Source organism: Columba livia, chromosome 2 (genome assembly GCF_036013475.1).
Source record: "Columba livia isolate bColLiv1 breed racing homer chromosome 2, bColLiv1.pat.W.v2, whole genome shotgun sequence".
Lineage (NCBI taxonomy): Eukaryota > Metazoa > Chordata > Aves > Columbiformes > Columbidae > Columba > Columba livia.
Genome location: NC_088603.1, coordinates 94,487,171 through 94,508,549, shown reverse-complemented (window position 1 = coordinate 94,508,549; position 21,379 = coordinate 94,487,171). Strand labels below are relative to the sequence as shown.

General features: G+C 38.0%; 1 protein-coding gene and 1 long non-coding RNA gene across 22 annotated transcripts in view; one reads left to right on the top strand and one right to left on the bottom strand.

Annotated features, from left to right (window-relative positions):
* Window positions 1-21,379, bottom strand: part of LOC102098626 (poly(rC)-binding protein 3) — a 524,682-nt gene that overhangs the window by 424,384 nt on the left and 78,919 nt on the right. The window lies entirely within an intron of this gene.
* LOC135578575 (uncharacterized) lies at window positions 10,070-21,043 on the top strand. The gene is made up of 3 exons (XR_010470367.1): window positions 10,070-10,738; window positions 17,139-19,427; window positions 20,438-21,043. It is a non-coding gene; the product is annotated as an uncharacterized LOC135578575 (long non-coding RNA).

Sequence of the window (21,379 nt, the reverse complement as noted above, 5' to 3'; positions counted from 1 at the left end):
TCATTCCTCATTTAAAAGCCTGACAACACAGACAATGATTTTAACTTTTCACTCTCTCAAAGGTGCTTAACATAATGTTGTGCTCCTTTCTCATTTCCTCCTTTTGTAATATCAAAAATAATAAAAAAAAAAAGAACACCATTTCTACCTTCATCTTTGCCTAACAGAGAAATCATAAGCCAGAATATATTGTCTGTTCTCTTCTGATTGCATCTAACATTCCTCTCCTTTATATAGCTGCAGGTACATAAGAAGGGAAAAAGCCTTACTGATCAGTCTCTCTCTGTCCACCTCAAAATTTGTTCTATCTTTTGAGTCACACCAAGAATCCTTCAGCACCCAAATTTCCCTGAAATGACTCCACTCAAGCTTCATGCATCCCAAACACTGGATAAAATACCATCTGCCTTTGTAAGACAGACAGCCCTCATGAGGTCATCTAAATCACTGAAGTCCTAGGGACCAAAGCATTGATGGGAGCTCTGTTCCCACAGGATGCCAGTCTGGAATGATGAGGGATTCATGCTGTCTTTTACACAGATCTTTTGCACAGAGTGAGCACAGGTGGATCTTTCTCAAAGACACAAATCTAACCCCTAAGAGTGCAACAATAAATCTGGCCCTAATTTTCACAGGGGCTTCACACTAGGGCATGTTCCACCATCTGCAAGTAATAGCATTCCTGCTAGGATGTAACCCTATTTGTCATTATCTTGTCTTGTTTGATTACTGTCGCTTCACCTGACTGGCCTGGACTTACCCCAGCCAAATGAAGAAAGGGCAAAATTCTATTAAATGCTTGCTGGGAGCATCCTAAGTTGCCATTCTTGTCGGTGGGAATTAAGGGTTCTCAGTATATTGTAACAGGTACTCAGACCCTTGAGAAATTGGTCTGTTAATTAGATATTCCCTCATGACATTGTGTGATTATTTAATGTTCTGACAAGACGCCTCAGCAATCTCACAGACCCTGAATTAACTATCCTAGAAGAGTTTCTTGCCAACTGCAATTCTGTGAAACCTTTGTCATGCTTGACCATGGAAGCAAATTGCATTTCATGGAGCATATGAAATGATTTACCCAATGAATTGGTGGAATTATATATAACATGTACTACTGGCCAGGCTAGAGATGTCCGGTTTTAAATAGCTGTTCTTTCTTTGTCCCATTCCTAATTCCTCGCATGTGCGCTCCCCTCCACTTTTCCATGCGCACTTTTTATTGTCCCACTTGCTGGCAGAGCTCCACAGCAGGAGCAGTCCTTGTGGCGATGTGGGATGATTCATCATGCAGCCTCCATGAGGCAGATTAATACTGCCAGAAGATTCTCTTATAAATTTCCCTTTCCCCTGTCTGGCTCATCTGCATTATCATATTTGTTTCTCACATGTAAATTTCCAACTCAAGCCTCTGCATCCAGGGGCTGCTGAAGCTTTTTAATCTATACTGAAAAGTTCAGCACAACCCCAACAGAGCAAACATTTCTGCCTTGCAGCTGATGCCGTGTTATCAAACACATTAGTAAAAACTACACTAAGCAGGAAAAAAAAAAAAAAAAGTTTAAATAAACAGAAGAGTGCTGAATTATGTAGTATGTCACACAACAAATGGTCATTTTTGTATCATTGCCTGCATATCATAGCAGCTTTAGACACAATTGTCTCGGGGAAAAAAGCATGCCATCAAATGTTTCCCATAGGATTTTAGCAACAATGCCATACTGATTACTAGACCCTGGCTCAAGTATGCAAAATTATGGTGCTTAGCAATTAATATTAATCTCCCCTCCACTTTTCAGAAATGGAAGCTAGAAAGGGAGTATTTGGACCATCTACCCTAACTCCTATGCCACCAAAATACTCATGTCAGAACCAAGGACTACAGGCGGAGTATTTCAGCTATAGGCAACTGAAATGCATGCTGCAGGTAAAGAATAAGAGAGATAATGACTGTTCCATGAGAAGTATTAAAATACACTCCAAAGGTTGCATTTTTAGGAATACTTTTATTCAACTTTGAACTTCTCCATCCCTGCTGGGTTTCAACACACTTTCTGAGACCACTACACAGAAATCACAGCACTTGAGTGCTCTCTTCTAAGGCTTATAGTTCCTATGTTTGCAACTGCTTTTCAAAACATGTATTCAACTCTACTTGTCTGTGATCACAATAACTACGAACTCCAGCTCAAAGAATTCACCAACACAGAGCCTTTCCCAGTCTCCTCACTGCCCTCCTACCCAGCCAAGACTCTTGCTTTACCTGGTTACCTTTTAGGGAGGCTTTTTGCATCCTCTTATTGTTAACGATATGTCCATCGACTATGTTTTTTTTCTATGAGCCTTCAACACAACTTGTATCTCACAAGCAGCATCAAATATACTTTCACAATGAGAAATCTAACTTCAGATAAATCATTCTACCAACTAGTTTCAGCTACAACAAAAACAGTTCCTTGAGTGCTTTATGCATTCTGGCAAGCATCTGCTTTGCCAGGAGTGGATTAAATAACACTACCTCTATTATTCTAATAGTGTGGGAGATCATATAAAATATTTATATTGTGAACTGCAGGCAAAATGCCTACTCTAAATTATGCTCCGGAAGCTCAGCAAGATTTTATATTGACAGAAAAATACCTTAGTTTAAATAATTGGGCAATTTCAGTTATTCCTTATTCTATGAATCTCATGTAATTTTGCTCTTTCCCCCCTTGGGAACGTGATCTATTTTAGTAAGTACTATTTTCCATGTTCAAGGGTTTCATGTGTACTGGTACAAACATCTCACCCACATCATACTGAATTGCAGGACCAGCATAAAGGTATCTATAAAAACACACAAATGCTATCAGTGCAGATCAATGTTCTGCCTGTGCTTCTTCATTGCATTATATAGGGCATTAGACGTTTTTCAGTACATAGCTATGCAGAAATCTGCTTAAGGCTCAATTTTCAACTGACTTCCAAATTTGCAAACAGTTTGCATGTGCAGTTATTTGCAAAGACTGTATTCTCAAAACCTCATAAATGTGGTAAGTTGGCACCAATAATGTGTGTGTAAGAATGATGTTTCTACAAATCATATACCTTAGCCCCAGAGTTGTACTCTTTATTTTACTGGGGTTACTCCAATTCATTATGTGGGTATGCATGACTGCTTTAGGACAACAAGCCCATTCTCACAAAAGTCACTTGTTTCACCAGGCTCAAGTTCTAATTTAAAGGTTTTGTTGTCGTAATTGTTTTGTTTTTATTTTTGTTTGTTCGTTTGTTTTCTTAAAATACAGCAAACACTATGCTATCCCCACATTTCATTATTATACAGTGCAGGATGGTTGGTGTTAGATTCCACGAGTGGTTAGATGCAGTGTATGTGCTTGTGCTGTTTTGTACTGCCCCAGGACAATGTGGCGTGAGGAAGAAAGGCATAAGCCATTCCTGTGCAGGTTCTTCTCTGGGTAGCAACATTTTCCGACAGTATGGAGCCAGTAAGAACAGTTCACTGAATCTGCATGAGCTTTGTCTAACCATGATGATGCTTTGCTGAGCATCATCAACAAGGAGAAGAATGAGGACACAGGCAGAGGGAAGGCAAAGTGGCACACAACAGAGTGCACTGTGTCTCCCCCTCCATTGGCAGAAGGCATCAAAAGCAATCTCACTACATCTACTTTCACAAGCTATGGGCAGGCAAACTCTTTAAAAGTGGGTATCTCAGTTAACAGCTGAAGGCAGCTTCCAAGTAGATGTCCAAGCTAATGGTATTTTTAGTGGCCTTGGAGAATTTTCTCCACAAATTGTCATGTGTGGCCCTGTCTACACTTAGACTCAAAGACTAGTCTAGGTGCCCTTGCCTAGCTCAGTTCCCATTGCAGACAATTCCTCTGACAAAACCAGCCCCACAGTGCTGTTGATATGTGAGGTTCACCTCCTTGAGTGTACAGGTGTGCCTTGCCATTCAGCCTTACTCCTGCTAGTGAGGGCAGGCATTGGCAAGAGCAAGGGCAGCAGGAGGAAGGGAAGATGGCAGGGGACACATAATGGGTTTTTTTGTCGACCATCTTGCTCTTGTCAGTTCCACCTTAGCTTCAGGACTGCCACTTGGCGAGGGCAGAGATGGGGCATCAAGCAGTGCCTGCTTTTCCTGATCCCTTCCCTCTGCATGGGTCTGCCCCTTTTTTTTTTTTTTTTTGTAGGCAGCTCCCACTGCAGTGTCCCCTGGCACTTTCCTATTTCTGCCAAGGGCTCCCATTCCCCTTGCCAGAACAGGAGTGCCCCCAGAGCAGCTCCCAGCCCTCTGGGCTCCCAACCCCTTCTGCCCAGGCTGCAGCTGGGTCATGGCAGCCACTGAGATCCAGTGCAGCCAGAGGAGCAACTGGTCTATCCATTCATCCTTTCTGGGTTGGGAAAAGGACTTAGATACCCAGTACTCTCAGTTTCAGTAGATCAAAAAGCATGAAGTCAGTCCCATTCAAACTCAGAATGATTTTCTAGATAAACAAAATGAAACAAACCAAAACCCCAATCATCTTACTGCAGCCTGTCTCATGACTTGTTCATCTCCCCTTCACCACATTTATGCAAAACTACAATAACTTCAGACTGAAAAGTCAGCCTTGAATGCATTTAAAATGTGCACGTTTCCTTTGCTGTTAATGTAGACACCATGCTGACTCTCTGTTCACATCTGTAATAACACCTATGCATTTCCCTGATTTCTTCCCAATTTCTCAACCAGACCCTCAAGCTGATGCTCATGCTCTTGCATTCCCATCAGTCCTTCTGCCCTTCTACTGTCCCCAGTAGAGAAAAAAATACAACTGCAAAAGTGAATAACGAACATCCATAACCCAGTAAGCACTACTCCCATGTATTACATTTTCTAATGATTTTTCAGTAGAGATTTATCAGCTGCCTTGCTAGTAGATAGTAAAGCACTCAGCCAAACAACACTTTCTTCAGCTTACTACTTTAACAATACTTAAAATTCTTAAATAAAACAGAATCAATTCTCAGTCATTCAAAGAATGTAAAACAGTTTTGCACTGCTGTCTTTTTGCAGTTACCATTAACTATAAAAACAGAGAAGTGATCAAATAAATTTTGCTTATTGCTCAAAAAAGTACACTCAATAATATACTGCTCAGTAAATAGTATTTATTAAAGAAAACAACATCACAACAGAATTATTCAAGTACCTAAAATAATTCATTTCAGACTTGTTCCATGCCTGGGAGTCTAAAAGCAATTCCACAAATGTGTTCCTTCACTGTGTCCTTGGACACAACCCCAGGAACACAGAAATCCCTCATCCCTGCTTACACAGTCACATCTTGCTCTACAGCAAAACAGAAGAGCATCTCACATTATTGAGAGAACACTTTCCAATATTCTTGCAGCAATAGCAAGGTGTTTGACTTTCACTTCCATTTTAACTTAGATGCTATTTCCCTCACTGTGTAGACATAACCTTAGCATCAGACACACTGTTGACTATTTCAAGTTTTGTACCCCAGATAGTCAGCAACTAACGATATGGCTGAAATGTCCACAAGGCTGCAGCCTATGTAAGAACTGCATTTAGCCTAAAATTTCATGTAGACTCCAGTAGTCTGATGTTGGGGAAGAGTTTCAGGTAACCTGAGAGGGTCTAGTCTCACAACAGGATTGCACACAGATGTGAAGCTGACCTGTTTATTTTATATTTAAACAGCCTTGCCGACATTTGTATGCTTTACAGAGCAAGGAGGCAAGTAAGACTTCAAGCCGAGACTTCAAGTCAGCTACTCAGCAGTATGTCCCAAGGTGACTAGGAGGGTTGAATTTGTGCAGGTCTCTTTTGGAGACCTGGTCAACAAATACAATGAAGCAAATACAGACCAACCATTTGAGTAAGAACTGCCATATCAGACATGAAAAGAAAACCTATCATGCTTCGAATTTCCTTGCCCTAAGATCTGCAGTGACAACATGCTGTCAGCAAGTAGAATTCTATTGATATAATCCTCTTCCCCCCGGCAAAATAAGAACCAAGTTCCCCAATACTGATTTCAATATTAAAACATGTTCAGAGAGAGCCTTTTTCAGGTTCTCACTGAAGGTGTTGCTTGAATTTATGGCTTGTCACAGCTGACATGATTCTTAATCAGAGCTCCTTTAAAAACACAGTGAATAGATAATAATATCTGGAAAACTAGGACATTAAAACTTTGATTCACATAGCACATCTCCCTAGTCTTATCATACATTATGCATGGCTGCACTATATTTTGAAGGAAACTGCTGTGACGTGTTTTCAGTGGAAGATATACGCATGACTATAGAGTCTACAGCATAGCAAAAAACAGGATTCTGATCTGTTAAAGATGTTCAGATAATCAGGCAAAACTTCAATACAGGAAGACTTTGCCCCAAACCAGAAAATTTTTGATTGATAATTAAACACTTGGATTCCATATTACCATGAAGGTATCTCGTGGGAGTTACAGTTTAGGTGCCTCAGCAGTCCAGTGTCACAGATATTTAGTTTTCCTAAAACACCAATTTACCATGTGAAAACTAAATCATTGGCGTCATTCAAACTCCAGTTCATATACGAAAAAGACCCAAAGCTACCTACTGTTATCATGTTAGTTTTGCCTTTTAAAGTGATGGCAATTATTGACAAATTGGTATTAACTCTGATCTCTTTAAGTGTTAGGTAGATAAATTTTCATTCTTACAATATACTTGACAGTGCTAACATCATATCCCCACTTCAATGATGTGACTGAATTTAAAGATTCATAAATTCATTACTACAGTACATATCAAGGTTAAAAGAGGGAGAATTCCCTTATCAGTATGAAGGACTCGTACAGTTTGCAACAATCCTAGATGAGATTACCCTTTTGTCTTTCAATAAGCAGATATCTCCGGCAGTGGCAAATGTTCATAATGGACTGTTTCATCTTGGCAATCATCTGAAAAGCATCTAATTTAATTAAAGCTTTAGGACAAAGTGATCTCTCCTTCAACAATTAAATATTTATGTTAACACACATATCACTTAATTGGCATAACATATCAAAGGATATGTATTGATTGTACAGTGTGTAAGAACTGAAAATAAAAGCTCTAGCATCAGCTTAAAAGTTTTTTCTTTACTAAACACTAAGTAAAAAACTGCAAGGCAGAGAAAGAACATCAAAGATTCAATAATAAACAAGAATTAAGACAACCGAGATTTTAATGATTAGCTCTATGCTACCACTATGCTAACTGCTGGCAGTACAAACTGTATGACAAGTCACCAGAAATACTGTGGGCACAGAAGCAGCATTAACTAATGCTGGAACTGAGAGAAAGAACAGGAGCAGAGATTAGAGAGATCCTAGGCTCAACAGTAGGTCTGTGTATTCTTGGCCATTAATCGCTACTGGTCACCTGATTCCAGATCTGTACCAAAGAAGCTGTAAGCGGCATAATACTATCTATGTCAACATGAACAGTATAATGAAACAATATCTACAGCCTACATCATATCGACAAAGATCAAAAGAATGTATCACATTTTATTCAGTTATCTGGCAGAGAGAGACAATTTAAATATGTGAAAGCCACCCTAATTGGAAACATCCTTTTCAGGCTTTTTTTCTGCCTTTTTCCTAGGGAATTAGGACATATCTGTGAAGGGGAGGAGGTGAGAATTTGTCTGAATAGTTGCTAAAATTAACTTAAATGTGCAGTTACAGGTCATCTCTTCAGCTAACAAGCACTTACTGATACCATTTTATTTAGTGAGAAGCCAACTTCTACACTAACAAGTAGCTCAATGGGGAACATTCAAGCAATTTCATGGAGGAAAAATTAGAAATTAACCTCTTATATACTATTTTTGGAGATCTTACAGGCTCTACTGTTAAAGGCACATTTTTTAAAGTTGTCTATCGAGGGTGAGAAAATAAAACCAAAAATTAACAGGTTTAGGTGTTCAGTACCAATGCAAGGGACTAGTTCTGACATATGTGTAACTACACTGTTATGCAGCCACTGATACAAGTAAAACCCGCTCACTGAAGTTGCAAATATTAGCAAATGAAGTCTGTTTAAGCTATAGTGTTAACACTTGAGGCTGGCATGAACTGATGCTGCTACCAAACATAGTCCTGGATTTTTCTGTTAATGTTGCTGCCTTTGTGGGTTTAACCCAAGCCAGTTCCTTCCAGAATGGCAAAATCAGAGAGAACATAAGTAAGAGAATAAAGCAGTGGGGTGGAAGGAGGACAAGATGACTTCCTTCAGTGGCAGTGCGGGTTTAAAGTGTTTGATCTCATCTCCACTCTCTTTCTTGAAAGTAGAAAAAGAAGCAGGAGGGAGGCAATATCTCAACCCCAAACCAGAAAGACTCTTCACTCTACATCCCAGAACTAGCTGCAACACCCAGTCAAGGGTGTACTTCCATTATTTGCTAGTGAAAGAAGAAAAGACAACTTGCCAGAAATTCTAGCAACAAAGAGTTTAGAATTGATGCCCTCCCAGTAGGAGGTTGAGTAAAAAATATCTAACAAATAAAGAGAATGATGTCTGGGAAAAGAAAACAGAATTTTTAAGAATAGAGTGGTGCTCTGTGTAAACAAAAGAAGTGAGACACAGGGTGTAAATATGCTAGCTGTAACATCCCCAAAATAAAACATAAAGTCATGTAAGCATCACTAGCTATTTCAACCACATACTGCTCAGAAATAGTCTGTGGACTCTGCCCAGTGCTTATTTTAAAAAAATATGTCGATATCTAGTCTTATCTCAAACTTCTGTGAATGTGGAAATGCTTGCTTCTTATACATATCCTGATCACTACTACACCTACAAGCGCTTGTATAAGAGCAGCTGCTTACGAATCTTTCCAACACAGTTCTGTGCACATTCATTTGTCTATTTGGAATGAACTTTCTCACCATGATTTCCTCCAAAATAGATTACATGCTATTCATCAATTTTCTAGGGCTATGTATTCCAGTTAAGAACAACATTTTTTTCCCTGAGGGCCTTTACAAACAAAAGTAAGTAGATGTTGAAGGAAACTTGATGAAGGTCCTTTTCAGAAATGTAACATGAAACGACTGTACAAGATCACAACATATAGTTCAGTACTCTGCCTTTGACAACACCAACTACAAAAAAATAAAAAAGAATCAGTCAAGTAAAGCAATTTTAAGTCAAGTAAAGAAATTTTAGTAATCACTGCGTCTGGGACTTTCTGAGCCTGGACTGTTTTGTCCTTAGTTAGTCTTGAGAGATCACTTTAAAAAAATATATTCTTCAAATTTATGTCAAAATCATGCATGTTTTCAGAATCTAAAATAGTCTATAAAGAAAAGTATTTCCTTATGCTTTAAAAATTCTGCAACTGCTTTTGATGACTTCTGTTTCTTGCACTATGAGAAAAAACTGAATGCTTTTTTTTTGTTTAGTATTACTGTTTCTCATTTAACCATATCCCATCTCAGTTGTCTCTTTTCAAAGCTGAATAACTAGGCAGTAGAATAGTAGATGATATTCAGTGTTGATGAATTCAAAGGAGTATGGATGGAGAAGAAAATTCCCTCTTACTATGCAAATGCACTGCCAGGCCTAAATTAGCTATTGCTGTTGAGGAAACCATGGACCATTTTGTGAAAATATCCAGTCAGCTGCAGTGGTTGTCAATAAGGCAAATATAATATTGAATATAACATTGTTGATAACCAGTAAAGGAACAAGGAACAAAACAGAAAAAAAAAAAATAATAACAAATGAAAATAAACAAATAATAGCAACTAATAATAATAATTAGTATTAGCATATTTGAACACTATTATTATTGTTGTTGTTGTTTCTTATTATTTCTTATTATTATGCAGCTGTGCAAAACTAGCATGGGTCCATACCTGCACTGATTCACACAATTCTACTCCACACTCTATGAGAAACAACAGAGTAAGACACAAACAGGTACACCACATAGAGATCTCAACAGGCCAGAAGATTACATCAATCAAAGTAAAACCAACAGATGGAAGATTGTCACTGTTGCATTGGGCATTTTTTAGGTGAAACTTACAATGTGTTCAGTTTTGGGCTCCCACTTCAAAAGAGACACTGAAATATTGGAGATGTGCCAGTGAAGGACCACAAGTTGATTAGAGGGTTGGAGCACTTGATGCCTGTTGAAAAGTCTATGTAAATCAGTTTCCTCAAGTTAAAGAACAGAAGGGCCAGCGGGGAGTCTAATCACATTCTCTCAATACCTAAAAGGTAGTTATAGAGAAGATGGAGGTACTTTTTTCTCAAGGACACAGTGGCAGGACAAGAAGAGAGGGGCATCAGTTGCTTCAAAAGTAAATTTAATCAGTCTATATGAAAAAAGTTCTTCACTGTGAGGACAACAAAACATTGGAACAGGTTGTCCAGAGAAGTGGTGGAATGTCCCTTGCTGGAAGTATTTCAGTACTTGTCTTGTTGGGCCAGTGGATAACCTAATCCAAATCCCTGCTGTCAACTGTATGCGGGTTTAGATGCTCTCCAGAGGTCCCTTCCAGTCTTGGCTTTTCCCTGTTTCTACACGGGAGGGCAGCAGGCACAATGAAATTTCTGAAACAGCCACCAGAGCGGGCAAGAAGCAGCAGACTAGCACTCTTCAGCAACGAAAAAGAAATGACCGAGGGCAGAAAGGGGAAAGACAGAGGTTTACAGCATCGGGAAAGACCCAGAGAAGGTAAGTATGGAACAGATATTCAATCTTTTTGACAATACCAGAAGGAGGGGTTATAAAGTGAAATTTTCAAAGGGAAGACTTGAAAGAAATGAAAGTACTTTTACCAACAAAACATAACTGACCCGTTAAAATCACTGACATATATTTTCTGGCTATCAAAAGAATAAAGGGAATCAAAAGGGCCTGCTGAAATGAGTCCATCAAGGGCTGTTAGTAGAAGAGATACAGAATCAAACTCTGAACAGGAAGCCGCCAAGTGCTGAGCTGACCAAACATGGGAAAGTATATCATGGCAAGGATCGTGGTATGTACTCATGCCTTTTCTGAAAGGATTTCCCATATTTGAAAAACCAGAGTTCTTGGGAGAATGAGAATGTTTTACATAAAAAAAAGTCGACAAAAAGAAATTCTGATGTCTTTACCACCATGTCTGAATCAGGAAAACATTCACCAGCTCAGTGGCTCATCGCTTCGTGGTTGGTCTTTTTTCCAGTAAAAAGCTTAATTATTTTCCTGAGGACAAAATTAAACCCTGCAAAATATATGAAGTTCCTAAGTTTTTGATAGCTGACTGCATAACAACCAACATTCGGCCTATTTTTCTTTTTTAACTGATGCTGGGAGCACTGAGATGGAAGAAGGATCATGCACATGATTATAGCAACAGTGGGAATTTTCCTGGCTTTACAAATGAGAACCATGGCTTACCACAGGGAAGCCACAGAACGCCTTAAGGCCCCAACTGTAGCAGCCTGTCTAAACCTGCTGTGCAGCAGGATTTGTTTCTTAAAATTCACAATTTACATATTTTTGCCAGAAGGGAGGTTGCAAATTCTCATATATATATATATATGTATATGTATATACATATACATATATATATTAAAAAAAAAAAAAGGTGTAGATTTTATCAGTAGCCTTTGGTAAGTATTTATTTCTTTTCTGAAAGGCTGCAAGGCAAACCTGACTCATTTAAGAGTGAAAGATGAGCTTGCATGCATTCTCTTGGTAGCATTCTCAGAGCATGATGCTGCAATGCTGCCCTATCACAGTGGAGTTCTGGTTAGTGCATTTTCCCTGTCACGCAAATACACAGGTAGCCAAGGGTAGTTAAATTTCCCAGCCACACCAAGAGGGGTACAGGACAGGAACAGACATAACCTATATCTCCATTGGGATCAATATTAGAAGGCCAACTGTTTTAATTTCAGCCGTAATTTTCTATTCCAAGTGTTTATGGACAAACACAGGGCAGACATATTGATATCAAAATTTGTCTAGGCTTTAACACATTGCTAACATTAGAGAACTGAGCTCCAAAATTGTTATTCCTTCAAACAAAATATTTTCCTGATAGATGCAAATTTCACTGCTGCTTTTTGCTGTCATCAAGAACCAAAACCAAATGGCAGTATCCTAGCACGATACACATATTTGAACTATATTAACTGGCATCCTGACCCACCACTTCAACTGATTTTAAGGGTGTGTATTACATCCATTCTGTCAAAATATTGTTAAGAAATTCAAACATCCAAATCTGAGTTACTTACAGCACATGGCTCAAACACTCTTTTCCCAGAATAAACGGCAGAGCATTAAATTTCTTTCTAATTTGCTTTTCAAAAGTTCTTAAAAAACCAGAGGTAAATCAGTAAGCCTGTTCATATATAAAAATTTCATTTATCACATCCATTGTGAAGTATAATTTCATTTTTTGGGGGATCAACTGCAGATTCTTGAAAGGATTCAATTCCGTATATATATAAAACTCTGTATATTCAGTGACAACCAAAATTTTATTTCGCAGATGGTGGTGAGCAATTGTCTAAAAGTGCTGCTATCTGCTTTATTCCAAGCCACTACATTAGTTTCCTATTTCAGTGATTTGCAAACTGTAATTTATCAATTCATTTTCATTTGTGACAGTCAATTGTGTTCTTCAGCAGAAACATTCTCTATGGTTTCCCCACAGAAAGGATACATTTCTGTTTTCTAATATGTTTGAGCAGATTGGGAGGCCAAGGAACTTGAACAAGAATATCCAGCAGATTATTTGTTTTTTAAATACAAATAAAAAAATATAGTGATTGAATCCCAGCCACTTGAATAATGATGTTAATCTGATGAGATTTTGACGAAGAACTAGTAACTGTCAAGTTATACAGATGACCATGAAAGATTGCTGTGGGGCAATACATTTTACAAGATTTAGAAAAAAATCTAGGAGAGATGAGTAAATTAAGTAAAGTTAATTGAATGCATGCAGTGTTTTAAAATGTTCCTCTCATTTATGAGAAAAAGCAAATAAAACTATGAGGCAATGCTTGAACCCCCAGATAAATATAGTCTTTACTCCAGTGAAGAGAATAATTTATTTCATCTAAAATCAGGATCCATTTAAATGGTTCACAAGTTACTCTTTATTTTATTTTTTTTCAGAATAAATAAACCAGATTATCATTATTCTACTTGAATTTTGAATATCTTTGGCCCCATCTTGCTGCTATTTGGAATACATTCAACAAACTGGAAAAGGTTTGTTGATTTGTTTCATTGAGATTATGAGCTATTATAAGCAAATAATCAATGAGTTTCAGATATGGTTGTCAGCTTCTTAAAAACAAACAGAAAATGAAACTTCAGAGAGAACAGAACTGACGTTATTATTCTGTGACCATAACTGAAGCTGATTTTTCAATCAGTATGAATATAAAAAATACAAAATATAACTACAGAGTGCTCTACAGAAACTGCATTTAAAATATCTCAAGGTCCGTCTTTTTGCCAAAAGGCTTTTAACATCCATCTACAATGCAGTAATGGAAGCATGCAGCAATTAATCACAAGTTAATTTTTTAAATGGAAAGCCAAGAGGATAAAATACTAACTCCTTCACTGACATAAACCCCATATACATATTAGCAAGTGGCATTCACAAAATTCGAAAGCTGCAGAATGTTATAGTCTCTCACCATTTTCCCCCAGGCTGGCAATCTGTGTAAAACACGTGTACTTATGAGTCAGGAATTCATTTGCATGTTACCCCAGAAGATGAGAAAATAGTTATTTTTGTTTGGGTTTAGGGTTATTTTTTAAGGAGACTAAAAATGGAAAATTATAATGAGGCTTGATTACTGTAAAACAATGGGTGAATTCAGATCATACACAAACCAGTTTCATCAGGCGTGAAATGAAAGCATGTAAAAATGTGTGCGTTCTAGGTATTTTACTACCAAAAATCACCTAAGATATGACATGGTTAATTTTGAAAGATTTCTCTATTTAAAACTGAAGTATCAAGTTGATAAAATTCTGATCAGCGTAAGTTAAAAGCCCTAACACATACATTAGGTCTGTTCCTTTATCCAATGTACTAATAACGGGAGGAACTAATCTCTTTTAAGGACAGGTCCATTCTGCAAATGCACAGAAATCTACAGCATCTGAACTTTGACTTTAAATCGGCCTGTTTGTAACTCAGTATGTGACGTTTCTTATGGGAGTTCAGTTTTTCAAACATGATAAGGTCAGTCCCCCACTACATCCATAAATCAGAGAAACAGACGCAGGAAATAGCCTGAGCAGGAGCACTCTTAGCTTTCCTGATTCCTGAGCTGGTTCTTTGCAGTTTGTAGCACAATTTAATCCAGTCTTGCTGCACAGCAAAAAATGATCATATGAAATAAAGTGATGGAACCGTGGCTAGGAATGCAACATTTCTCCAAAAATGGAAGAGAAAATATATTGGTTCCTCACACCTCCCAGGCCAGAAACCATTAATTGTTTGACGGTGCTTTTTCTTCAGCACTTCCCTTCTCTAGCAATCTGAGGTTGAAGTAAGACAAGAGGTTAATCTGGTCACAGTTCTCAAAAATCATGTCTGGATTCAGACTACTGCCTGAGATATTAATAAACTGTCTGGTCAGGTTTTCTTGCCTGCTAGCCCTTACTGCATTTTCAGACAAAACAGTATTGCTATATTGCAGTTACAAATACATTTTTGGCTACCAATCCTTATAACAGATAACAAAATTCCCTGGAGTGTAAACCCCTGCTTTTCCTCATCCCAAATCACATCATGTCATGCTCTCTAAGCCAACACCTGACTTCTGCCTCAAATTCAGCTCTACCCTTCTTCCATGGGTTGAGCTAATCCCTCCTTCTAGAACTGAGGGAGAGAAACACTAGAGAAATGTTTCTTTTCTTCCTTTCTGCATTAAGGGAGACAAAGGAGAGCAGGATGCCGGCTGCCCTCTGGTTCCATGATGTGGGAAATCACAGCAGAGCAGTGGCTGGGTAAATAGAGCCTTTGGCTTCCCTTCAATGTTTTGCTGCTCAAGGGCAGAAGGATACCTATCAATGCGACTTACATGGATGACTCTAAATACAATATTGTAACCTAATTTTTCAGTAACTCTGAACTCTTTTTCCAAGAGAATAGGTGACCCACCTCAGTGTAAACAACTATACTGTGCTGATTTACATCATAAAGTCAAAGTGTTCCTGCTTGCCAGACAGAGACCACCAGGTCTCACCTTCTCACTTGCAGATTCTAATCACAGGTTTGCTAACAAGCTCTCTTCTTTGTCTGTTGACAATTTGCCAATAATACTTAGAATTATTTTAATTCTAGACTAGGCAGTTATTGGACTTGCCTTTTAGAATGAAAAATATGTTTTATTGCAACCCAGTAAATAACATTTTGGTTGACTAATTTTAATGAAAACATCATTTATCTTGTCCCAAACACCTCACACTCTACCAAGAGGTTCTCCTTTATATTAATGATCAGGAGGAAGAAAGGGCTTTGTCTTCCTTTGGAGACATTTGTAAGTATATTTACTTTTCCACAGACAGAGAAACACGCGACACATCAACAAGGAGAATCTGCTTCTGAAAATTCTATTGCCTGTATCACCTTCCTCTGTCCTAAAACTAGCTAAAGCCAGAACCAGTGTCAGCATCGAGGGACATGAATTAGTCTTTAAAAGAAACAAAAAATGGACTATATGAAGATAAAAGCAGTGGTGGACCACAAAAAATGACTGAAAACAACTGACTGCCCTGCAGACATTGATGCAAAAATGTGAAACTTGATAAAGTGGAATTGTCTGTTTTCAACATTATGTGCCTACTGGCCAAACCCTGTCTGTTGTTCTCCATTAAAGTTGATGAGATGGATCAAATAAGAAGGAGAAGTAGAGTTTGGCCATAAATATTCATTCCAAAATGGAAAAAAAATGGAACATCACATCATCTGTATTTCAAAAGTCAATAAGCATAACTTGACTCAACAGAATATTCAGTATTATGCTTCTGAAATCCGAACACTAAAAATGTGAATGTCCTGAAAATGCCTTAAACTGCATCTGAATAATTAGTGAACTAAAATCTCACTGAGGTTTCACGATGCAAAGATGGCAAGATGATGTCAGGCTTGAGCCCCTACAGGCATATTTAAAGAGATAGGGTGAAGTCAGTGTTTCTATTAATAACTATAATTAAATTATAAAAAGACAATACAGAGAACAATATTTATTCACTTTCCAGTGGCAGTAACACAGACAGGATTTTTACTTGATTAAATAATATTCTTGATTTTGGATACAAGATAGTACTGCAACTTTAAGGTTTCATATTTAGTGGAATGTGTGGGTTTTTTATTGGGGACATGAGAAGTGTTGGGATTTTGTGCCATTTAAAAATCTTATTTCAATTTGGATTTTATTTCCTTCTAGTAAATCCAGAATAACATTTTTATGTTGTTTGACAAAACTATAAAAATGCTTGCACATATATCAACTGCTCCTCATTAAGAGGGGCTTTCAAATCAGCATTCGTCTGCCCCCGTAGAACAGATGTCATGCCATTTTACAATGCATAATTCTAATTCATCAACATCAGTAATGCTGAATTACAAAAAAAAAGGTTATTGGCAGACAACATAAACAATTCATTTAAAGCATTATCCCACTGCCATATGCCTAATTCCTGACTCAAAAAACCCACTTAATCTGTGATTGAGTCACCAAACCATGGATTCAAAATCAATGTGTTAGTCCATTTTCAAAAGAGGAGGAGGAGTGTTGCTCTTGGATTATCATTTAATTTTAACATTTTAAGGATTCCACTGAAATCATTGGGAGTTCCAATAAAGAATCTGGTAAGAGAAAAAGCTAATTATATATGATTGAGATGGGACAGGTTTAGATTTCCAGGCTTAGATTCTTTACTCCTAATGAATACAGGTAGAAAGAGGTCAGGTCCTCAGAGCACTTCCATTGCACAGCAACATAAAATGACTTGTACATACTAAAAACAGAGCTAGTCATGAACAGAAAAAGATTAAATATTTATTTATATTATAACATCTCTGTACTCTCTTTTCTCCCATCAGATTTGTTTCAAAGTGTCACTTGGTGCAGTATTCTGTTTGGGAAAAGAAAATATTGGAATCACAGTTTCTGGTGAAATGAAAATTACAATTTCCAGAGTTCCAGAAAGGAATAACTGCTGTGAAGGCATTGTCGTGGACTGTTAGTGCCAGTCATTTATGTTGGAGAATGGAACTCTTTCTTAGATGGCAGAATTTAATACGGAAACCTTCATCCGAAAACAAACTGTAAGCAGTCTAAATGCCAATTCAACATCAAGCTTGAAATGAAGATTCCTCTTTCTTTTTTGCCAGGCTCTCTATGTCTTCCATATACAGTACAAAAGACGCCAGCAGTCACTGCGCAGTCGGATCGTGTTCGGTATCTGTCCCACCCAGGCCCCTCATCCACTATGTCAAGAACAGTTAAAAAAGCACAGCCTGGAAATCCACCTCTCTAAGCTCTAGTGCTACCATTTTATTTTCTTGTTTGAGACTCATTACTTCATGTACTGTCTTTAACTCCTGTCGTGGTTTAACCTGAGCTGGCAATACAACCACGATAACCACTCACTCATCCCCTCCCCCACTCTCCCAATAGGGGAGAGAATCAAAAGGGAAGGGAGAAACTTGGACTGAGATAAACACAGTTTAATAAAATAACAAAATAGTAATACACTACTAGTAAATATACATATAAAACAAAAATAAAAGGTACTCAAAGCAATTCCTCATGAACTCCGTCCACAACTGAGCAGCCAGTCCCAGCAAGCAGCACAGTCCCAGCAGCTGATCCCAAAGAGAGAAAAGAGAGGAAAAAAAGCAGAAAAGCCCAGAGGCTTAGGCAAAATGGCAACAGGCTACAAGTCCTGACTGAAACTTCCCAGCTACCCCCCAGAGAGAGAGAGAGAGAGAAGAACCAGAGAGACTGGAAGAGCCAAAACCCGAAGGTCCCACTCTTAAATAATTAGCATGACACTAATGGGATGGAATACTCTCATTGATCAGTCTGGATGTCAGTCAAGCCTTGCCCCATCCATGCCCCGCTTCCTCGACACCTGTAAGCAGGGCACTCAGAATGTCCTTGGCTCTCAGACCAGAGCAATTAAAAACATTAACTCTGTGCTGGGGTGTTATCTTTTGTTTCTCAGACTAAATCCAAATAGCGAGCATGCTAGCTATGAAAAAGAAAGGTTTCAAACTGCACGAAGAAAATTAACCCATTTTCAGTCAAACCAGCACAGCTCTTCATATATAAAGGGCAACAAAACTCTCTGCTTCATATTTTGGGGCAAGTATGTGCTTGCTGAATAGGTCCGGGAGTGCTCATCAGCTGCACTGGTGGTGTTTCTGAACCACAACAGCAAGAGAACAAGTGCTCCTCTGGCTGCTGCTTCTCTGAGGCTCTTCATAGATGCAGGAGAAAGAACTAGATTTTGCTTCATAACACCCTGTAGCTGTAAACAAGTAGAAACACCAATTTGGAATTCTACAAAACATGTGACTCAGCCCAGCCCATACCTCTGATATGTAGGGCAGGGAGAATCAGGGACATCCTGCAGTGTTCTTTTGATCTAAATGCCAGAAGTGATGTATAAGTAACCACACAATAAACGTTTTTCACAAACTATTCCATAAATATTATTTGTAAAGAAATTAACAGACAATACTATTTAGGAATGTTACTTCTGATGCTACTTAGGTATTGTGAGAAATGTAGTTGGACAGTTTTGATGTGAGATCTGTTATTGATTAAATACACAGGCATTTATACTAATTTCAAAATACATAGACACTTCTACAACTGTATATATTAAAAGTGATTTTCTATATCCTCCATGGATTACTGATAACTATGCAAATAAGATACATTATTGTAATGTTTTTGTTGTCTTTTGATTGCAATCAATTGTTTCTCTTTTTCATTGTCTGCTGGAGCAGCACACACTAAACTTAATAATTGTTTCCATCCAGTAACAGGCAACAGCAACAGTAGGAAGATTTAATTTGTGCTGTCAGAGCAACACTGCACCAAAGACCCCTCCATACATTTTTGAAGCAGGCTAATGAATGCTACGCAGCTGAGACTAAGAACAGCTCTCCACATAACACTTCTTCAATGAGTTATTTTAATTTAGTAAGAAATACTTTAGGTTTTAAGGACGTAACTTATACTTTGAATAATTTGTTTACATTTACTAATGGGAATGTTTCCATTGACATACAGAAGACTATCTGGGAAAGAAAGCAATTCATTGAGCAAAAAGACTTACACAACTTCCCTCGAACCCATGATTTATCTATTTCTCCTTGGTAAGTCTCCTATTTACAGAGGACATATTTTTCAAAGGCTTGCATGTTCACCTGTAATGCTTTCATTCTTTCTACTCTATTTAATATTCTTCCAGACAGAATTAATTGCATAACAATTATTAAACTAATACTTGAGTGAATATCTTTCCTATATTTGAAGAAATATTCTGATTTATTCTTTTTACATATAGATAATGTATAAGTTCCTAACTTATCAGGGGCCACAATGTGTGACCTGTGGTGTGCATAAATAAATTTGGAAACATTTGTAGATCCCAGCTCCAGAGAACAGTAGAGCAAAGCTTGCTTTCTTCCTCAGTAAATGTGGAAGGCTATTTCAAAAAAAATGTTGCAGCTACCTGCAGCACTGACTGGTGCCACAAACATCTCCATATAGGTAGCACACAGGCACACTTTCATGTCCTTGTGCCAGGCTTCTTCATGTGGTAGCCCATAAGCCAAATTTGGTCCATGAGAGAGTGCCATTCCTTAAGATCACTGGTTACTCAAATTTGAAGTTGGAAGAACCTATGGAGATACTCATCAAACACCCAAACATTTCAAGGCTCAGCCTCTGGCCTACATAGTGCTTATTTTCTTTCCAATCTTCCTGTCTTCCAAAAACAGTACGAGTCCTGCAATATGTGCTGTATTTCTCTTCTTGCAAATCAGCTTTCCTGTTTCAGCTCTGTTCTCCAATAGCTTTGCTACACATGTGAAACCAGCTGAGACTGTCTAGCATGAACGCAGGACAGTGTTGCTTACTCCCTCTGTCTGCTCCCATTTATGTCACATCTGAACTGGACCAGTTGTATCTCTCAAGATCTGTATGCTATTTTGGTAACATCCCCTACTTTGCTGAGTTCAAGAAACCTGCTGTAAAGTACCTACTGTAGTGAATGCTTCATTCACCTTGCAGGTAGACCCTTCCCACAACCCTTTCACTAACATATTTTGCAGTTCTCTCTAAAATACATGACTTTTGACAGAGCCAGTTCTTACCTTTACAGGTAACTAAGTGAAGAAAGATCTAAGAGACATAATAAAAAAGCAATTGCATCGTGTCATCCATGAAGATAATAGTGTGTAATGAAGTGTCAAGGATTTCTGCAAGTGCCCAACCTAACCACCATAGAGGAAGAAGTAGTCCATGGGAAATGCATGGCCAAACCCAGTTAATCTAGTCCAGCTTCACACAGTTCTCTTCTGCATGACTGAGTCTCCAGCTTTGCAAGTACCACAGGAGGAATTAATGAATCATCTACTGTAAGGCTTCATCTACCGTTCCTTTGTCCTCTGATGCTATTTCATGCTGCTTAGAGACAGGGGAAATATTTCCTTCTTGGAGCATTATTTTTAAAGTGTTTATGGTCTAACAGTATGTTTTGGCTAATTGGTTCAAGAGGAAAACAAAAGGTTTCCATTTTTAATATTGTATCTTGAATTATTATTCTTCAACTATAATGAGTCGGGTTTGTTTTTTTTTTCCCTAACTCCCTGTTTCTACTCATCACTTCTATAACCGACTGCTTTGTTTTGTTTTCATTTTGACAGCTGCTGTGTCTATGGAACTGTATGTGTATGCATTCATATATAAAAATAAATACTGTTCTTCATATGTGTGTTGCTAGCCTGGATTACCAGATTATCAACATATGGTTTTTCATATGGTAGTATTTCAGGGGTTTAAAATCATGTTATTGAATAGAAATCTTAGCCACAATGGTGGCACTTTTCTAGTCCTATTAGTTTTTTTACTTGTGTAAGGGACGTTATCGTCCTTAGCATGTCAATTGGAGCGGGGATTTACTATTTATTAGTAGGTATTTGATAAAAACACTCAGACTTCTTCCTAAGACATAATTTTACATATGTTAAATCTTCAGAAGCCAAATATAGACTCCTTAGGACACCGTTTAATGAAAGTAAAATATGTGTACAACTACATATAG